This window comes from Sus scrofa, chromosome 5 (genome assembly GCF_000003025.6).
Source record: "Sus scrofa isolate TJ Tabasco breed Duroc chromosome 5, Sscrofa11.1, whole genome shotgun sequence".
NCBI lineage: Eukaryota > Metazoa > Chordata > Mammalia > Artiodactyla > Suidae > Sus > Sus scrofa.
Genome location: NC_010447.5, coordinates 54,082,617 through 54,099,699, shown reverse-complemented (window position 1 = coordinate 54,099,699; position 17,083 = coordinate 54,082,617). Strand labels below are relative to the sequence as shown.

General features: G+C 39.6%; 2 pseudogenes; both read left to right on the top strand.

Annotated features, from left to right (window-relative positions):
- Positions 2,074 to 16,824, top strand: LOC110260730 (annotated as a pseudogene).
- On the top strand, positions 3,610 to 5,693 carry LOC100622914 (annotated as a pseudogene).

Below are 17,083 nucleotides of genomic sequence, written 5' to 3'. Positions count from 1 at the left end.
AAGCCATACAAAATGGGATAAAGTATAGAATAGATTTCCTATTTGTCTCAGCATATTTTCCATTCCACTTCTCCAGAGGGAGTCACTTAATCTGTTTCTTAAGATCCATGATATAATAATCTGTATGAATGTAATTGTGTTTAAATATATGTATTTTATTCTGTAAAAAAAAATAAAAATAAAAACATAACAAAAATATCATGAGAAAGAAAAATTCTTTGCCAATGTCACCCAGAATGCAGATTGAAAAATCCAAATAAAATATTAACAAATCTAATTTGGCAAAATGTAAAAATCTGGGTTTATTCCAGGAATACAAAATTGATTGAACAGGAGTTTCCATTGTGGCTCAGCAGAAACAAATCTGACCAGGAACCATGAGGTTTCAGGTTCAATCCCAGTCCTCTCTCAGTGGGTTAAGGATCTGGCATTGCCATGAGCTGTGGTGCAGGTTGCAGACATGGCTTGGATCCAGCATTGCTGTGGCTCTGGTGTAGGCCACTAGCTACAGCTCTGACTCAACCCCTAGCCTGGGAACCTCCATATGCTATGGGTGTGGCTCTAAAAAAAAAAAAAAAAAAAAAAAGCAAGATTGATTGAACAGTCAAAAATCAACCAATATAATTTATTACATTAATGGAATAAGAGGAAAATCACATGACCATCTTAATAAAGAGACAAAGAGACAAAAATATTGTGATAAAATTCACTATTCATAGTAAAGATTCTTAGCAAACTAGGAAGAGAAGGGAATTTCTTTATTTCAAAAATTATGTCAACAAGAAATATACAGGAGCAGTTTAGTGGTGAAATGGTAAAAGCTTACCTCCTGAGACCTGGAACAAGACAAGTATGTTTGCTGTCACCACTCCCATTAAACACTTAACTGAAGGTTCCAGCCAGTGCAGAAAGGGAACATAGCTATTATGGGGGGGGGGGGAGGTGAGGGGGAGGTGGAGAGGGACAGAGAGAAAGAAAGAAAAAGGAGGAAAATATTGAAAAAGAAATAGGAAATAACACTTTCATCACTCACAGATGATATGTGAGTATATGTTAATAAAAATTCCAAAAAAGGCATGTAAATTGGTATAGGAAAACAGTACAGAGTTCCCACAGAAAAATAAAATCAGAACTACTATATGATCTAGCAAATTCTACATCTTCTTTTTCTGTTTTCTTTCTTTTTTTTTTCTTTTGTCTTTTTATGGCCATACCCGTGGCATATAGAGGTTCCCAGGCTAGGGGTTGAATCAGAGCCATAGCCACCAGCCTACCCACAGCCACAGCAACACCAGACCACAGTGGCATCTGTGACCTACAGCCATGGTTTGTAGCAATCCTTTAACCCACTGAGCAAGGCCAGGGAGTGAAACTGCATCCTCGTGGATACTAGTCAGGTTCTTAACCCACAGAGCAACAACAGGAACTCCTTTTTTTTTTTTTCCCTACTTCTGAGTATATATCTGAGGGAAAATAAATCACTGTCTCTAAGAGATACCAGCACTCCCAGTTTCATTGCAGCATTATTTGCAATAGCCAAGACATGGAAACAACCTAAGTGTCCAACAAAGGATGAATGAATTTTAAAATGTGATACATATGTGTGTGTGTGTGTGTGTGTGTGTGTGTCATAAAAATGAAGAAAACCCTGCTGCTTGCAACAATATATATGAACTAAGGGCATTCTGCTAGGTAAAATAAATCAGACAGAGAAAGATAAATAATGTACCATCACACTTATATATAGAATCTAAAAAACTCAAACTCATAGAAACTGAACAAATTGCCAGGGGTTCAGGGTGTGGGATGAAGAAAGGTGGTCAAACTGTAACCACTTCAGTTATGAGTAAATCCTGGGATTATAATATACAGCATGGTCTCTTCAATTAATAATAGTGTATTGTGTATTTGAGAGTAGCAGAGAGAGTAGATCTTAAAAGTTCTCTACACAACAGAAAAATTATAACTATGTGAGGTAATAGATATGTTAACTAACCTTATGGCGCTGGTCATTTCAAGATATATATATATATATATATATATATATATATATATATATATGATGTCATTACATTGTACACCTTAAATTTACACAGATATATATGTCAATTATATCTCAGTAAAGCTAAGGGGGGGGAGGAATCCCAAAGGAATTAACGGATATTCGGCATTAACAGGAGAGTCCAACAAAGTTGCTACATAAAACACACAAAAACATTTCCTACCCCAGGTCATGAAGGCTAGTCTCCTGTTATCAAGCTTGAGATACGCTCAAACGCATTTCTTCATATCAGCAACAGTCAGAAAATAAAATTTATAAATGATACCATTTCTAAGCAAGCTGAAAACATCCAATTACCGGATATCAAATCTAACCAAAGATAAACAGAACACGCCATGTCGTGAAAGTGCCGCAAAACTGCGCAAGTTGACGGCTGCGGGTCCACCTAGTTCGCAGTTCCTCTGCTTGTCGACGAAACGTTTCTTTCCAGAGCAATTGCGAAGCGGGAGGCGTGAAGGGACCATTTTAAAGGGACTCAGGAATACTGTCGGCCGGGAGTGTGGGTGGCTTCCATTGAAGCAGCAACTGTCGGGGGGGAGGTGGGTGTAAAGCAGTGACAGGGAAAATGCGGCCCTTGGACTTGGACGAAGTGGAAGCTCCGGAGGAGGTGATGTGCTGGAGGATTGCGGGCTGTTCCTACTCTGATCATTGACGAGATGCGACGACATGCAGCGCTCACCCAAGAGCACGGGCAGACGTATCACGTATCTGAGGACCAGGAGCAAGTTGTGGGAGATGGACCGTATGCTCATCCAGATGAAAACGTAGGTGGAGGCCTTGGAGGAGAACGCTTTGAATCGCGTTCCCACCGGAATGCTGACGAGAGACAGTTGGTAGTTGGGCAGGAAGGTAAAGAAGATGGAGAAGATGGCAGAGATGTCAGTGCCGCTGGTCTGGAGGATTAGAGAAAAGTGAATCGTCTTGAAGGAGGGTCGGAGGTTCACAGCTAATGGACTCTGGTCAGCTGGTAAGAATGGCCTGACACCTCGAGGAAACTGAAACAGTATGTCATTTTCTCTGTTTTGTCTTTTTAGGTTTTTTTACCCTCATGTCACAGTCTGTCTTAGGGTCAGTGGTTGGTGACCTCCATAGAGGTTTAGATCGTCAAATACATTGGTTCTTGAAAAATAATCTTTGTTCCAGAAATACTCTAATGGGGGCTTAATCAAAAGCTGTTTCCATGGTCACATTTTTCTTTGTTGTGTTTTTTAAATGTTGGGTGTGGCAGTGTATTTTTCTGTTACCCATGTGACCTGATTATTTTCTGAAACTTTGGAAGGCTTGAAGGCTTGGGGTCAGAATCTCCCCACTTTAGAGGTCCAGAAGAAGGTACAACTTAGATGTAGCTCATCTGGGATGTAGGAATGAGACCGCTTTGGGAAGAACTAGAGGACAATTGGTGATGAGAGATGGTTCTGTATCTATTTTGGAACTTTAATTTCTCTGTGAAATAAAGGAGGAGAGCTGTGTTTTGTGGCATATTATCTTCTGTATATTGTCTAATCTGACAGGGATCCTGAATGACAAAGAATCTTGAATAGGGAATGATGGAGTACCCTTCACTGTTTTATACCCTCACACGTTATAGGGGTTTCAGAGCATCGCATCACAGAGATGATCTACAAAGAGCCTTAGAGGCTGGAGAAAGGAAAAGGCATCATTGGGGCCACCAAGTCCTTTCTAGTTTATCAGGGCAGTAGACCCGACTGGGATTTGATAGCAAAATCAAACGTGATAAGTGTTTATTTGTCTTGAAAAACAAAGACCTAAAAAGCCTTTCCTTGAAAATACTTTTTTTTGTGGAGTTCCCGTTGTGGCTCAGTGGTTAACGAATCCAACTAGGAACCATGAGGTTGCTGGTTCAATCCCTGGCCTTGCTCAGTGGGTTAAGGATCTGGTGTTGCCGTGAGCTGTGGTGTAGGTTGCAGACACGGCTCGGATCCCATGTTGCTGTGGCTCTGGCGTAGGCCAGTGGCTACAGCTCTGATTTGACCCCTCCATATGCCACAGGAGTGGCCCAAGAAATCGCAAAAAGACAAAAAAAAAAAAAAAAAAAAATTTTTTTGTTCAGATGGCGAAAGCCGCTGTGTGTAATGAAAGAATCATAAATGAATTTATTTTGAAAGAGAAAAAAAAAACACAAAACAAATCAAAACAAAAAAATGAGCACCCATGGTGGGGGGACCTGCAGGCATAGTGCGTGACTGCCCAGAGGAAACTGAAAGTGGAGCAGGGGCACCAGAGCAGTAACAATAGCAGTTGGGCCCCCCAGTAACCAGCTGGCAGCCAGAGAGGTGGGAGGACCCTCCCCTGGCCAGCTGCATTCTTGAACTCCAATGTGGAGAACCTGCCCCCCATATCATCCTCCTGGTGTTCAAGGAGGGGACAGTGCCACCATTTGACCCACCTGATGGCGTCAAGGTCATTCCCAGCAAGGAGGACTTCACCGACCTCACTGAGGGCCTTTAGGGGATTCCATATGCCAGAGACCTATTCCACATGAAACTCCTGCTGGGGAAGGACTTTCTTGCGTTCCCACCCAAGACCTACCTCCTGACCAAGATCTTCTACCCAAATGTGGGTGCCACGGCGAGTGTCAGCATGCTCAAGAGGGAGTGGACAGCTGAGGTGGGCATCCAACGTGTGTTACCATCAAGTGCCTTCTGATTCACCCTAACCCCAAGTCTGCTGTCAGTGAGGAGGCAGCCGCCTGCTCTTGGAGAGCTAGGCTAAGTAGTACCTGCTCAGAGATCCCTTGGGGCGGAGATGGGCCCAGTGGCAGGAGGGCTGCAGCCTCCACTGCTGACCCCAAAGCCCTTGTGGGCCCGAGAGGGGCTGAGGGTCCCATGACCAAGGAGCACAAAGGCAAGCCTGAAAAGAAGTTGGCGGCCAAGAGAAAGATGGTAGTGGGCCCTCCTCCCTCTCCCACCTGCCCTCCCCACCTGACCCCAACTCTGTCTCTAAGTTATTTAAATTATGGCTGGGGTAGGGGCGAGCCTGAAGGCACTGGGACTTGGATTTGTTTTTCTAAGTAAAAGCAGAAAAGGAAAAAACCCAGAGAACTATAAAACATTCCTGTGAGACATTAAACAAGACCAAATTAAATGGAGCGATGAACCACGTTAATAAGTTTGAAGACTCAATAATATAAAGATGTCAGTTTTCTTCAAACTATTCTATAGATTCAGCAAAATCAGAGTAAAATCACAATCAGTTTTTTTTTATTTGGTTTGAGAATATGTTTATCTTATTAAATGTGCATTGATGTTTATGCATATGTACATGTTTTATTGTTGTTTTTATGGAATTTGAAAAGCTGATTCTAGAAAATATATTACAGTGCAGTAGACTAGCCTGGCTCCAAAATGGAAATATATGAAACGTCAGTGGACTTAGAATAGTGAGGGTACTCTTGAAGAAGTTTATGGTGAGAGAACTTACTCTATAAGACATTGATAATTTCCCTGATGTGGAAGTGATTGAGACAATATGATATTAATGAAAGGAAATAAAATAATGGGATAAAATCAAAACTCCAAAAATGGACCCATGAATATATAGGTTTATAAATGACTAAAATGACACTTTTTTTTTTATTCTCTTTTTGCCTTTTCTAGGGCTGCTCCCGCAGCATATGAAGGTTCCCAGGCTAGGGGTCTAATCAGAGCTGTAGCCGCCAGCCTATGCCAGAGACACAGAGCAATGCAGGATCTGAGCCAAGTCTACAACTTACACCACAGTCACAGCAACACCGGATCCTTAACCCACTGAGCAAGGCCACGGATTGAACCCAAAACCTCATAGTTCCTAGTCAGATTCGTTAACCACTGTGCCACAATGGGAACTCCTAAAATGACACTTCTGAACAGTAGGGAATGCATAACTTTACAATAAATGTTGTTGAGAATATTGACTATCTCAATAGTGGGTTGCCAGGGTGGAGGCAAGGAGAAATGAACCTCGAACCCTGTCACATACCATTCAGAAAAACCAGCTGCAGGTGGAGTGGAAGTTTAAAGGTGAAAAATGGAACTCTAAAGCTTCTAGAAGATAGGAGAAGATCTTCACCACCTACAGTAGGAAAAGGCTTTTTAAATAGGACACCAAAAGCATAATCGTAAAGGAAAAAATTTACAAATTTTACTTCATTAAAAGTTCGTCAAGACACCAATAAGAAAGTACAAAGTAAGCCACAGAGTGAAAGACAATATTTTGTATCCCCTAAACAATCCTGCAAATCAATAATAAAGTCTGACAACCAGAAAGGAAAATAAGCAAGAGAAAATGGGTCACTTCATGAAAGATGGTATCCAGTAGCCAATTAATATGTGAATATATGAATGGAACTCAACTCATGAGTTAATATAAACTCAGGGGAAAATACAACCTAATATTAAATAAGATAACACAACTGTGGCATAATAAGAAATGTATATTTTGTCTCCGTCCCTAGTTCCTGGCACAGAGCTCCTAAAACCCTTGCGATCTCCTGAATGATAGGAATAACAGGAGCATTTTTTGTTATAATTGGCTTAGTCCTGGTTCTTGACACAAGAGTTTCTAAGACCCTTGGGATATTCAGACTGATAGGAGTATCTTTTTTTATGCCAATGAGATGACTGGTCACTGGAGTCCCTAGATGGCTTCATGATGGGAGCTAGTGCCCAGAAAGATCAAGGCAGGATTCGAAAGTTAGAAATTTCAGTCCCACCTCCACTGACCTCCAGGGAGGGGGAAAAAGACTATAGAGTTTGAGTTAATCACCAATGACCAGTAATTTAATCAATTATGACTGTGTAATAAACCTCCATAAAAACTCTAAATAGCAGGGTTCAGAGAGCTCCCAAGTTGGTGAACAAATGGAGGAGTTGGGAAGGTGGCACTCCCAGAGAGGACATGGAATGTCTGCACCCCCTTCCCACACCTTGCCCAATATAGCTCTTCATCTGGCTGTTCATTGTATCCTTTATATCATCCTTTATGATAAATTGGTAATAGGCAAGTATTTGCCGAGATTCTGTGAGCCATTATAACAAATTATCAAACCTGAGCAGGGAGATTGTAGGAACACCCATTTTTAGCCAACTATGGCAAAAGTGGGGGTAACCTGGGACCCCCTACCTGCAATTAGCATCTGAAGTAGAGGCAGCATTGTGGGACTGAGCCCTTATGCTATAGGGGCTTTGCCAACTCCAGACCGTAGGGTCTGAATTGAATTAAATTGTATAATATCCAGTGAGTAGTGTCCACAGAGAATTAGAGAATTTCTTGGTTTGAAAAGCCCACAGATTTGGTGTCAGAAGTATTGTTAGTAGAGAGAATTTTCTTTTAACTACAAACCCATAAAAATGGCTAAAACTTAAAAGACTGACAATACCAATCATTGAGGCAAGTATAGAGTAGCAGGAACTCTCATCCACTGCTGCTTGTCAAGTATATTAGTACAACCCCCATAGAAAAGAAATTGGCACTATCACAGAGTTGAGGACAAGCACACCCTAGGCCCTAGTATTTCCACCTAGGAAGAGAGAGAACCAAAATGTGTGTATGTATACACCAATAGGCTGTAGAAAAGTGTTCCTAACAATATTATCTATACCTCCTTCAAACTTAAATCACCCAAATGAACATTAAGAATAAAATGGAAGAGTTCCTGTCGTAGCTCAGTGGAAACGAATCTGAGGATTCAGGTTTGATCCCTGGCCTTGCTCAGTGGGTTAAGTATCTGGCATTGCTGTGAGCTGTGGTGTAGGTTATAGACACAGTTCGGATTCTGTGTTGCTGTGGTTGTGGCATAGGCTAGTGGCTTCAGCTCCAATTCATCCCCTAGCCTGGGAACCTCCATTTGCCGTGGGTGTGGCCCTAAAAAGACAAAAAAAAAAAAAGAGAGAGAGAGAGAATAAAATGGATAAATACTTTTTAGGTATATACAGTTGAAGATTTTAAAAGAGTGGAAATAAACAAACTACAGCTATAATAATATCCTGGGTAAATTTCACAAATATGTTGAGCAAAAAAAAAAAAAAAAAAAAAAGCCAATCATGAAAGCATTTATACTGTAGGATTCCACTTACTATAAAATTCAGAACAGATAGAATTATATAGAGTTTGGGGATACATTGCAACTGTAAAGCAAGTAGGAATTGAATACCATTATTGCTAGGAGGAGATGACGTGGACATGAAAGGGACTTTGGAAGTGTTAGCAAGATTCTGTTTCTAAATCTGAGTGGTAGTTTGCTTTGTGATAAATCATTAGGGCACACATTTTTGTCTCATACATTTTTATATATGCTTTGCTTTTTCAAGTTGTATCTTTTGAAAATTAATTTAGTAATAATATAGAGGTTTGGGGGTTTTTTTAACTGAAGTATAATTGACATGTAATAGTATATTTCTTTTTGGTGTACACCATAATGATTTGATACATGTATATACTGCAAGATGATCACCACAATAAGTTAACATCCATCACCCCAGACAGTTACAAGTTTTTTTCTTGTGATGAGAACTTTTAAGATCTACTCTCTTAACTTTCAAATATATAATACATATCGTTGAGTATAGTTACTGAATTGAGTCCTGATTATAAAATGAGTACTCACAAATGTTAGTTGAAAGGAAAGGTGGCTTTAATCAGAATATTGGCCATGGTGGATTTAGTGTTCCCCCAAAACCACCTCCATAGATCCTACTCAGCCATGAAACTTTTAAAGGGAAGGAGGTAAGTAATCTCAATTAATCATTGAGATGGGAGTCAGAGTCATCACCATCCCCCCACTGCACAGGCTCATTGACTTCTTGTCATCTTCCTCTAGATATTATCTTGTTCACACAGTTTGGTCACACAATTTGGTCACCATATTACTGAAGGGGAAGCTGGGGAAGAGATCTGATCATCTGTTAATTATTTATTTTTCATTTCTACCTCTTTGATCTTGGGAAAGAACAAAGTTAGGCAAGGTATCATGTGATTGAAAGATCTGAAAGGTGTGCTTGGGCTGGAGATCAGTAGGGCCTGGGGGTGCCTGGTTTAAGGTTAGTCATGACAAAAGGGGTGCCTCCTGCAAAGACTTCTTTCCTGCCAAAAGCTGCTTACAAATCCCTACTTATCAGAACATCACTGCATTTCTGTGGGAATATGAGTGAAGACTGGTCTTCTTTATCTTCCTAATGGTGACCCAGGGCACCATATTCTTAGAGTGGAAGATGTCAGCATGGGGCTGTAGCATCTCTTTGTTGACAATTGTAGTTGCCCGTGTACTGCCGTTGGGCAGAACAAGCTACAATTATTTTGGTGCCCACAGAGAGAGAAATTATTATGAGCACAAGTGTTAATCCCATTTTCTTAAAGCCAGTTCTTGGAATTTTGCTAGCCATAGATTCAGTATTGCTCAAGATGAAGCAGTTTATGTCATGGCCACAGTCTGGTCATCATGCAGTTTGCTTTTTCCATCTATGGTGATTACAGCATCTGTAAAACAACTCAGGAATGTGCATCAGACACCAAGTCTGTGACTCTATTGTCCTAATCATTAGCTACTTGAGTCTCTTTTGTGACTCAGGGACGCCTGAGAGATTAGGCCTGGGACACTTCGCTTTTCTTTCTTTTCTTTTCTTTTCTTTTCTTTTCTTTCTTTCTTTCTTTCTTTCTTTTCTTTTCTTTCTTTCTTTCCTTCTTTCTTCCTTCCTTCCTTCCTTTCTTCCTTCCTTTCTTTCTTCCTTTCTTCCTTCCTTTCTTCCTCCCTTTCTTCCTCCCTTTCTTCCTTCCTTCCTTCCTTCCTTCCTTTCCTCCTTCCTTCCTTTCTTTCCTCCTTTCCTTCCTTCCTTCTTTCCTTCTTTCTTTCTTCCTTTCTTTCTTCCTTCCTTTCTTCCTTTCTTCCTTCCTTTCTTCCTTTCTTCCTTTGTTCCTTCCTTCCTTCCTTTCCTCCCTCCTTCCTTCCTTTCCTCCTTCCTTCCTTCCTTTCCTCCTTTCCTCCTTTCCTCCTTTCCTTCCTTCCTTCCTTCCCTCCCTCCCTCCTTCCTTCCTTCCTTCCTTCCTTCCTTCCTGTCTTTCCCGAACCTGCAGCGTGTGAAAACTCCCAAGTTCCCAGGCTAGGGGTCAGATTGGAGCTGCAGCTGCTGGCCTATGCCAGATCTGAGCCAGGTCTGAAACCTACACTGCAGCTCATGGCAATGCTGGATCCTTAACCCACTGAGCACAGCCAGGGATCAAACCCATGTCCACATGGATACCAGTCAGGTTTGTCACCACTGAGCCACAATAAGAACTCTGTCTCCAGCTTTTCCAAATAAGAGATAGGAGATATGGAGGGACCCTTGTTCTTGACAGGGCAGTGGAATAAGGGGAGGGTGCCCTCAGGGTTCTGCTCAGTTCCATTACTATACTCTACATTTCATCTCTAGGACTTATTTATCTTACAACTAGAAGTTTGTACCTTTTAACCACCTTCACTCATTTCACCACTACCCCCCACTTCTAGCACCACCAATCTGTCCTCTATATCTGCAGGTTCAGCCCTTTTTTTTTTTAAGATCCCACATATTGGTGATCTCATATAGTATCTGTCTTTATCTGACTTATTTCTCTTAGCATAATGCCTTCACATTCCATCCACTTTGTTGCATATAGCAGGATTTCCTTATATGTGTCTTAAATTTCAAAATTTAAAAGCTTAAGGAAACCTTCAACATGAAGCAGTGGTGGTGTCCAGTGACACTGCTACATGCAACCAGTGGCCTGTTAGATTCAGCCCTGGCCTTTGGATTGTCCCTTGAATAATCCTATATCACAGCCCAACACAACAATCCTTACTGAAGCTATGTCACTGATTTAAATGAAGGAATTAAGAGTTTTCTGTTTATGAAAGGTGAATTATAAGATTGTCAGAAAGGACAGCAACCACTTCAAACCACATGGAGCTTTAATTAAACTCAGTAAAAAAAAAAAAAAATATATATATATATATGTAATATATATATTTAATAATTATATAAACAATATAAATATATTTTATTTTAATAAGAGAGGAGGAAAATATACATATTTTCTTGTGCTACCCCATCTATGAACCTTCTAGGAGCTCTGTTGGAGAGCTTTACTTCACATAGGAGAACAGCCAATGTGCACACACACTGAAAACCACAAGGGAGCCAGTGACAAAGATCCTCACCCCTGTGCAGCTGAGTAAATTTTCTCTTCCCACCAAGCTCCTGGGCCTTTCTTGACAGTCTTTTAATATGTTGGCTATGGCAACCCTCACCTCCCTTGTCATTCCAATTAAGTTATTAAAATTACAGTAACCATGCTTAAAGCTAAAGAGTTTAGGTAGAAGTTCTTACAGGAGTTGGAAATCTGTACCCTGACTTCTTAGCAAGATGGTTTCCCAGTTTGTTTACCTCAAAGGAAAGCAATTCTGAAGCTTTCCACCCATGTTCTTACAGCTTCTTTGGTTTCCTCATTTTCCATTTCACCAGATTAAAGTTTAACCCATCAATGTTAAAAAAAAAAATTATATTTGTATGAGAATAAAAAATTGCATCTAAAAATTTTCTCCGCTTTGCAGGAGTTTCTGTCATGGTTCAGGGGTAGCAAACCCGACTAGGATCCCTGAGGACATGGGTTCAGTCCCTGGCCTCACTCAGTGGGTTAAGGATCTGGAGTTGCTGTGAGCTGCAGTGTAGGTCACAGACACAGCTCAGAATTGGCATTGCTGTGGCTGTGATGTAGGCCAGAGTCTACAGCTCCAGTTCGACCCCTAGCCTGGAAACTTCCATATGCTGCAGTTATGGCCCTAAACAGAAAAAAAAAAAAAAAAAAAAAAAAAATCTTTCCGCTGGCTTTCATCCTCCCCTAGCCAAAGCTCAGCTTTTTCTTGACCAAATTCTCCAAACCTTATCTACAGACAAAGACACATAACTAAAGTGGACAGAAACAAACAGGAATTTTCATGTGCTCAGTACAGTCAAGATAAAGTCATTATTTTATGAAAAAAAGGCAACCACCTTCTCATTCTAGAGCATACTGGCTTCTTGAATAAAGTTCATTGGTCAAGGCTGGAGAGAAAAGGGTGCATTTCTGATGCCAGATAAAACAAAATAGAAAAATTCTGGGTTAAAAACTAGAGAAATCTCTTAATGAAGATATTTTTCATACTAGAGCAACCTCCCAAGGGAAATGATTTGAAGTGACATCCTTTGAGACATTTAAATTATAGTGGATAAAATACTCAACCCCACCACGAAGAAACACTCTTTGTAGAACTCATGGGAAAATTACTGGGATTTATAATAGGCCTTTTCTAAGAGAGAGTTAGCCCAGGAGGCAATCCTGCTGTTGAATAAATGTTATTTTTAATGGAGTGTGGCTGTATTGTAACCCTGTTCCTTCTTCTTTGGAGAAGAGCATGAATGGGTAGGTTAGTCAAAAATTAATAGGTTTTTTTTAAAGTGGTAGATTTCTTCACTGAGCCTTCCTAATTATGTGAGTTTTTTCTCAAGAACCTCATGCTTCAATACTGGTTTTCTTTTGACTGTTTGTTGTTGTTGTTGTTGTTGTTGTTTTTGTTTTTTTAATGTTATCTACTCCTAGGGCTTCCAACCCCCTTTCTCTAACAAATCAGTATGTAACAGAAGAAAATTTCAGAACTAACACAGCTTTCAATGTCAAATGAATGCTTAAATTTAATTTCACCTTTTTTTGACTAAAATGAATTTAATGATGATCTTCCATGCCAAGGCTTTCCCACCGCAGGGCTGACCCAGCACAGCCCTAATTAAGAATAGAGAGTTCCAAAATGAGTAAATCACTTGTTTGAAATCAGCCTCTATAAGTTTAAAAAAAAAAAACCACACACACACAAAACCCCTACCTTCCAAAGAGCCTTCATTTAAAAGTACAGTTGCCATATTCTGTACGCCTGTTGATTTTTCTTCATTGTTGAGATGGTGAATGTAAACAGAATTGCGTATTTACTCATTTCGTTTTCTGATACCTTTGCTTTCAGAGCTCCACACTTCTGTCCCACATGGATGAGAGGTTGCTATTTCCAGAGCTGGTCCATGAAGATGACTGATGAATGACTAGACAAAATTCTGATTAATGTTCTATAATTAGGAGTTTGCCTCTACCTCAAGAGCTTTTTTTAAATCCACAGTTTTGACCCCACGACCTTCTTTCCCCTTGATAATTGCTGAAGTTTGACATCCACTGTGTTTGCTGCCTGTAGCATATGGCTAATTGAATCTGAGCTGGGGAAAGAATGACCAGATTCCTAATTATGATCCACTCCACAGATTGAAGCCTGAATCAATAGCAACAAGGAAATGGCTGCTGAGCCAGAAAACATCATATTATACAGTGGTTGTAGGATACAGGATGCACGTATTCTCAGAAATGCCTAAAGAAACATTTATAATTAGCTCTTTCTTTCTTTTAATCACAGAAAACCAGATAAAGATTAGACAGAGATTTTCTCTCATCTGTGTAGTGTTTGCAAGTCTGGACACTGGATACCTGATACTTAGTCTCCTGAAATTTACATAATCTTACATTGGGACACTGTGTATTTCTAATAAGGCAGAGACTGAATTTTCATCTTGTAGGTTCTTTTCCATCCTTACCACTTCAGTAATGAAGATACACAAATGTAGATGAAAAAATGTCCCTGCCATATCAGTAAACAAAGGATGTTGTGGCCATCAAGCCATTATCTACTGCAGCTGCCCCCAGAATGTGCACCCTGAGGGGATAGAGAAAAATAGAATACTGGCCCTAGATACTTTAGGTGCATATCAAAGGAATGATTTCAATGAGCCTAGACTCTTGCATCTTCCTATACATGGAAAATCACTAAATTCATTAACTTGAAATGTTTGTTTTTTCTTTAGTTAGCATAAATCTTTTGACGTTCAGTTACCTGGGTTTTGTTTTGTTTTGTTTGTTTTTGTTTTTTGGCAAAACTACTATATATCCTGGCTCCTCCCTTACCTCTTCAGAGCAGTCCCTCAGAGCTATCTGAGAGGCTGCCTCCTGGGCTTAAGTCCTCAGCAAGTCCACCAAATGAAGCATAATTCTCAACTTTTAGGTTGTGCATTTTTTCAGTCCACATATATATATATATATTTTTTTTTTTTTAATGTGTGCTTCAAATTTAAATGATTTTTTCTATAACAGTTAACATAATGGTAAGATACCTTCTTTTAATTGCCTCCCCTGGAGATAGGGGGAAAGAAGTAAATGAAACAAACAAAGAATATTCACTCAGCAAACATTTTTGCTGAATAGTTAACTAACAAAACAAGGCATAGTTCTAGGTATCAAAAGGGCATATAGATGAAAAGACAGTTTTTTTCAGGGTTTTCTTTTTTCTTTTTCTTTTTCTTTTTTTTTTTTTGCAGTGTTTGTAAAGGTAAGGAAGATGAACAGCAGAAGTAAAATGTGAGCTAGGTTGTAACAGTAGGTACATAAGAAAATATTATTTGATTAATGTTCCTCACTACACTGTAAATGCTATGAATGAAACTTAGCACAGTGATACATAGTAGATGTTCAATAAATACTGAATATAATATACAGTTATATTGGATTTAGACTTCTGATTATGGGAATCTAGAGAGGCTTTTGTAAGGAAGTACATTTTTGTTTTAAGTCTTAAATGAAGGAGTAGGTTTACAGTGGATATGATGGAAGTCACTCTATTGAAATGGCTCAAGCATAGACCAAAAAAGGTATAGGATATATTTGGGTGGCACAATTGATCTAGTTTGTTTGAGAAAGTCAAATAATACTTGACATTTTGCAGCATGTCATAAATTTATAAAAGATACATGAAAAGAATTGTGTAAGAGGGAGTTCCCTTTATGGCTCAGCAGTTAACAAACCCGACTAGCACCCATGAGGATGTGGGTTTAATTCCTGGCCTTGTTCAGTGGGTTAAGGATCTGCCTTTGCCATGAGCTGTGGTGTAGGTCTCAGACTCGGCTAGGATCCCATGTTGCTATGGCTGTGGTGTAGGCCAGCAGTTATAGTGCCAATTTGACCCCTAGTCTGGGAACTTCCACATGCTGTGAGTGTGGCCCTCAAAAGCCCAAAAAAAAAAAAAAAAAAAAAAAAAAAAAGAGGGAGTTGTATACGATAGGCCTAGAAAAGTATATTAGGAACAGATCTTGGACAACCTTGATTATAGGCTAACAATCATGACAAAAAGCAGTGATCCAGGAGTTCCCATCGTGGCTCAGTGGAAATGAATCTGACTAGTATCCATGAGGACACAGGTTCAATCCCTGGCTTTGCTCAGTGGGTTGAGGATCCGGTGTTGCCGTGAGCTGTAATGTTGGTTGCAGACAAGGCTCAGATCCTGTGTTGCTGTGGTGTAGGCCAGTGGCTACAGCTCCAATTTGACCCCTAGCTTGGGAACATCATATGCCACAGGTGCAGCCCTAAAAAGACAAAAAAAAAAAAAAGTAGTGATCTATCAATGTCTGTGGGCTAATTTAAATCTTGACCATTTATTCATAACAGGAAATGTTCTCTTCTTGAAAATCTCTCAAGAACTCATGTACTGGAATTAACATATTACAGTGAAAAGATATAGTATAGTTCTCTTGGAATTCATTTTCAAGATGAACCTGAGACAGTAGAGACACCACTGATAATAAATTCCATTGAAAACAAACATACTTGTTAGAAACTTCATTCCTTCTACCGTTTTCTTTTCAGCAGCTCCAGTTATAACTAAAAATAATTCAGAAATTAATTTGAGATATTTATCATGTCTTCTGTTAAAAACCATAATTTTATAAGAATTTAAAAGAAGAAATTAAATATCTTATTTAAAAGCTTGGTAGTGCAAGAATACAGTTTCTTTGAAATTTTGTGGCAAGCATGACCAATTGTTTACACCAACAGCTGTTCTTCCCTGATAGTGTATTAACATCATAAATCCTATTATTTTTCACAGGAAACATGGCCACCTGAAGACTTTCAAGAATAAAGTGTAAATTTTTATCTTCCCTTGCTAGTATAGTTATGTGAGTGATTTCTGGCCAATAAGATGTAAGCAAAAGAATTGTGTGCAAGCTCTGAGGAGGAGATAAGACTTCTTCATCTTGTTCTCCATCTTGCTGTCTGGAATGTGGACTTGATGGCTGAAGCTTGATCAACATCTGGGATCAGGAGGTGGCCTAGAAATAGGAATAGAGCTAGAGAGAAGGCACTGGGCTTCTGGAGATTATGAAGATGTCATGTCACTTGAGACTGCTTTCCTGTGGATTTCATTTATGGGTATGAAAAAAAATTCTGTATGGTAGTGGTGGCGGGGGTGGTTGTTACTTAAAATTGAATCTGAACTTAATTTAAAATTTGAGAAATAATAGAAGTAATGTAAAAAGCAGCCCATGGTAGATTAAATTGTTACTAAGGAAGCATTCATTCTTACTCTTTCTGTCTGAGGCATATGCCTCCATATCCCATTGATGTTGGATTTGCCCCTTTGACTTGCTTTGACCGATAAGATGAGCAAAGGCTTGAACTGTGCCTGTGTGATTGGGCTTGCCCTCTTGTACTCCTTCTCACTGTCATCAGAAAATTTTCCACTAGATAGCCATTACCCCTTGACCTCAGTCTCAGAATGAATACTCATGTAAGAGACCTAAGCCCAACCTTCAGCTAAAGCTTGGAGCAGCTGAACTCCAGCTGACACCAAATGGGTAAACAAGAAATAAATGCAAGCTATTTTATGCCACTGGCTTTTGTGATTATTTATCATCCAGCATTAATGGACTAATGCACATCTACCCCTGTTCAAATATGTCAGGATTTTATGCACTGAGAACCGTGGTCTATGGTTTTCAACCACCCCAAAGTCATTACAATTCATTACAGCATTAGACCAGCAGACTACCAGGCTTTTATTACTAGTAAAGTGCCTTAAAGAGATGAATATTTAATTCGTATTTACGCTATAATACGCCCCATGTAATTAAGGTCAGAATTGAGTTATATGGGATGGCGAGTCCTTTC